Source organism: Adiantum capillus-veneris, chromosome 27, assembly GCF_014529385.1.
Source record: "Adiantum capillus-veneris isolate H3 chromosome 27, ASM1452938v2, whole genome shotgun sequence".
Taxonomy (NCBI): domain Eukaryota; kingdom Viridiplantae; phylum Streptophyta; class Polypodiopsida; order Polypodiales; family Pteridaceae; genus Adiantum; species Adiantum capillus-veneris.
Genome location: NC_140957.1, coordinates 18,336,163 through 18,340,393, shown reverse-complemented (window position 1 = coordinate 18,340,393; position 4,231 = coordinate 18,336,163). Strand labels below are relative to the sequence as shown.

The 4,231-nt window shown below is 38.6% G+C and overlaps 1 pseudogene; it reads right to left on the bottom strand.

Annotated features, from left to right (window-relative positions):
* Positions 1-1,728: 1,728 nt before the first annotated feature.
* On the bottom strand, positions 1,729-3,209 carry LOC147421584 (uncharacterized; annotated as a pseudogene).
* Between the last annotated feature and the right edge of the window lie 1,022 nt (positions 3,210-4,231).

Sequence of the window (4,231 nt, the reverse complement as noted above, 5' to 3'; positions counted from 1 at the left end):
TAATATAGCCACCTGCTTATAGAACCGAAGCTTAGTATATCATTGTAGCTACGGACTATTTGACCAAGTGGGCCGAGGCTAAAGCAACTCAAAAGAATGATGCAAGAACCATTGTCGCGTTGTTATATGAGTATGTATTAATGAGATATGGACTACCGTTATCTGACGTCATATGGTACCCCTCCTTGGTAGCACCCCTATACGTGTAGGTCGAACCGGTTATGGAATGATTAATAACTCGCATTCTTGAGGTGATAACGGAGACCTAAATACATTTATCATTAATTTTTATCAAGCTTTTAAATTGGTTAAGTAAGTTTGTCCACCCGATAAATCTATATAGTGGTTCTCCAAGGAGCATGGAGTCAAAAAAATTGGTTTGTGGAGTGGGCAGCAGGCCATTTTTTGACCACGCTCTTAACTCGTACGTGACACCAAAGAGAGAAAAGGTTCTAAATGATGTGTTTTATCTCTCATATAAACAGTTCATGCTGATTCATAATGGTTTTTGAGTAATAGCCAAAACAATATTCCTACCGCCTCTATGACGTGAAAGTAAAGCGCTTTTTATGCACACACGGTGATCATAAACGCATCATGTGCATATATCAGGGTGTTAAACAAAATGAAATCATTATGGTGCAACTTCATCCGACTCGAATAATCCATGCATGCACTAGTAAATGAAAAAACAATCACCGAGAGGGTGACTACTCAAAAAATCAGCAGAGAGAGAGAGAGAGAGAGAGAGAGAGAGAGAGAGAGAGAGAGAGAGAGAGAGAGAGAGAGAGAGAGAGAGAGTTGATGGCTATGGAGTTTAGAGCTTCTCACCATGCTTTAGAATCAATTAGGGGTTGTCAACTGGCTTCTTGCTTTGCCACAACAAAGCGGTGATGAGAACTACGAAGAGGTATTCAGCACGAGAGCTTTTGGAGAGCGCGTACACCGTGAAACGAGAGACAAGATAGTAAGCAAGTAGAGAGATAATGTCCTTCTTCTTCTTCTTCTTCTTCCCGAGAGAGAAGAGCTTATGGAGATGGCGATGAAGAGCTTACACCACTCCATATAATAGATACGTATAGCCTTGCGGTAGTAGACGCAACAGACGGCACTGAGAAATGAGCACTAACCGGAAATTTATAGGCAAGTGTAGCAGGTCAGAGCAATGCTCAAGCCAAAAGGTAGCACTAGTTTTTGAGCCACGACTAGCTTTCTAGTGATCAACTTTCCTACTTACCATCCAATTTTTACAGTAAAACTGACCAATTGAACAGTATATGGCCAACTAATGGAACCTTAGCTGGACTATGCCGCACTGTAATGTCCAGACATAATTGCGACCTTTTTGTACTGCCCCGACGTATTTACAGTACCTCTTTTTATAAAAATAATTCTTGTAAAAATTCCGTTTGGTCTCATTTTTGCTTCGGTGATCATTTTTAAAAATCCAACGGAGAGTAAAATTAATATTTTTATATTTAGGTCGTCATAAAAAGTACATTGCTTTTCAAAAACGCCAAAAAGTACAAAAAGAAGGAAAAATTTCTAAAATTAAACCACGGGTTTGCCTTGTCCACTGGAATAAGAAAGCGTACTCGCTTTTCATTAAAAGCATAATAAGAAAGTGGACTCACTTTTCTCTCAAAAAAGATACCTGGTCTTGAATTGTTGTTCATCAAAGAAAACAAACCATAGATCATTGTCATGGCTTGCTACTAGCTAGGTGATCTACGAAGCATCACGCTATGTCCAAGCACTAAGCTCCAACTTGAGCGTCTCCATGGCTGCATGAGAGAACCATCGTGAAGTGAACTGCAAATTTTTTAAAGTGATTGATACATTTTAGAATCATAATCCATTCTAGTAATAAGTATCACCAAAAGCACAAGCTCATGATATACTTACCTACTTTTTGGGTGTGCGATTATTCACACCACCTTTTATCAGTAACTTCATGACAAACATACCCACAATCCTTTGTATTTGCTTGCCTTGGCATCTAAACAAAAAGAAAAAAACACCACTTACCAAACTTGTATAGAAGACAAATCATTAATTTTTTTCTCAAAACAATACCCCATGTACCTCCATTGTTCTAACATGACAAATTTTCAACTCTAAAAGCTCTTTTCTAAGAACTGGATACGATTTTAGGTCCAAAATATTGTAAAACTCTAACAACGCAAAATATCACTATCTTATTTAATCTCCAGACCAACACCACAACAATGTAAAGGAGAACTACGCATACCTTCTTAAGGGGATAATATATCAATAAATTTCTTGCAAGGCAAGAGATTCAAAGAGCGAAATTGCACTCTTGTCTTTTTGTAAGCGAGACACATGCCGTACATGGCAATTGAAAAATACAGCAAGCATCCAATGGCCTCTATCGAAAGACATTTGCACAATATATGTAAAAGTGGAGGTAAACACATATGAATAATTCATACATTACTAGCATCTCCATACTCATCCACAATCAGAAAAAAAATGAACATGCAGTTGGAAAGGTCAACTCTACCAAAGTAGTTTTGCATTGCCTTCTCACTAGGCAAGGTTTGACAACCACAAGCTATCAATGAACCAAACATGATTGAGAGCTCCTCTTCAAAAATATGCTCCATCCACCTACAAGGTCATGGCCTTATTATGCTACATATCCGTAAAGCATTCAATCAAAAATCAACTCTAACAAGCAACACTAGACTTACATGAAAAAGAAAATGAGTGCACGTGAACTTGCCCTCTTGCTTGTTATTTCACTTGCAAGTTTAGTATCATATATTGTTATCTCAAGTAGATATCTTGATGAGCACAATTGGATGGGGATACCCTTAGAAGACCTATTAAGATAGGTCACTCATTACATACTATGTCAAAAAAGAAATAAGCATTTATATGGAAGAGGGCGTACCGTGCCGTGTTTGAGCCCATCAAGAGTTCATGCACAATACTCCCACTTGGAGAAGAAATATCTATATGTGTTTGGATTTTACCTTTAACATTTTTCCTTGGCGACATGATCACCTCATTTTGCTTAATGGAATAGAAAGAAAAAAACAAAAAAGTTAAAAATTGAAAATAAAACCGTGACAATTTATGGTTCCAAAGTAATAAAACAAGCAATAGTTAGTAAAATACCGGAGTTATGGTTAGAAGATGTTCCTCATCTCCATTTTTGATGTATATTCACCTTCACTCTCCATACTCTTAGTAGGTGAGAGAGTGTGTTCTTCTTCCATCTTCTTTTTTTCTTCTTCCCCATGTTTGTTATTCTTGTATTTTCTTGACTAGAGAGACATTTAAGCATGCAAATAGTCTTAAGCAATTATGAAAACATTGAAGCAAAGAAGGAGAGAATCTCTTTCCATCCTCTCGTATCCTTTTTGCAATTTTGTTTTCATCTCCGTAACTCGAGTTGGCATGTCACTCTCCCACTTTGTCATCTCCTCTTACACATGGTTTGCAAACCATTCTTTGTATGCCATCTTTTGGAAGGAAGAGCTTAAGCTCCATCTCTTCTCACCATTTGCATTGAGATATTTACATGCTTCTTTGGGGCAAGTTTTATGCGAGTCTCGATGCTTTGTAATCACATCATATTTCACAAAGATCCTTCTCTCAAAAATGTAGATGCAAGAAGAGGTGTCGACCATACCATGACCTCTGTTTCGTATGCACCTCTATCTCGTTGTGAATGAGAAGAGGAAGACTCGCCTCTCCTCTTTATGAGACTTCGTTTTGCTTTACAAGCACGATTAGACGTCCCCTTTGATGCCATCTTCATAGCTCCAATATTTGCGATACTGAGGCTTTTTGTAAGCACATGCTCGAGTTAGACCATCGTGGAGCTTTGCGGGTTGTCATCCTCTTGCAATTTGAAGATCTTTTGACAAGCACACCTAAGGTTGAGCTTGACGACGGCTTGAATGCAATCCACGGTCCACCAGCTCCCTCTCACGTGGCCCTCCTCTTCTCGCAACACGTGACCCTTTTCTTACTTAGGGTTTTTAAATGAATATCTTTCCCGTGCTCAATCAACCTTAAGCAAAGGAAAAGCTTGAAAAGTTCTGTGAATGAGGCAGTGAAGGTGCTATTCTGTAAATTTGGGTTTGCAAGGAAGCAGAATTCGCCAGGGCCTAGCCAACGAATAGAAGGGGGAAAACCGGCAGGTAAATTCAGGTTGCCTCACTCAATTAAGCCTAAGTGTTATATGACAATGCTTGAT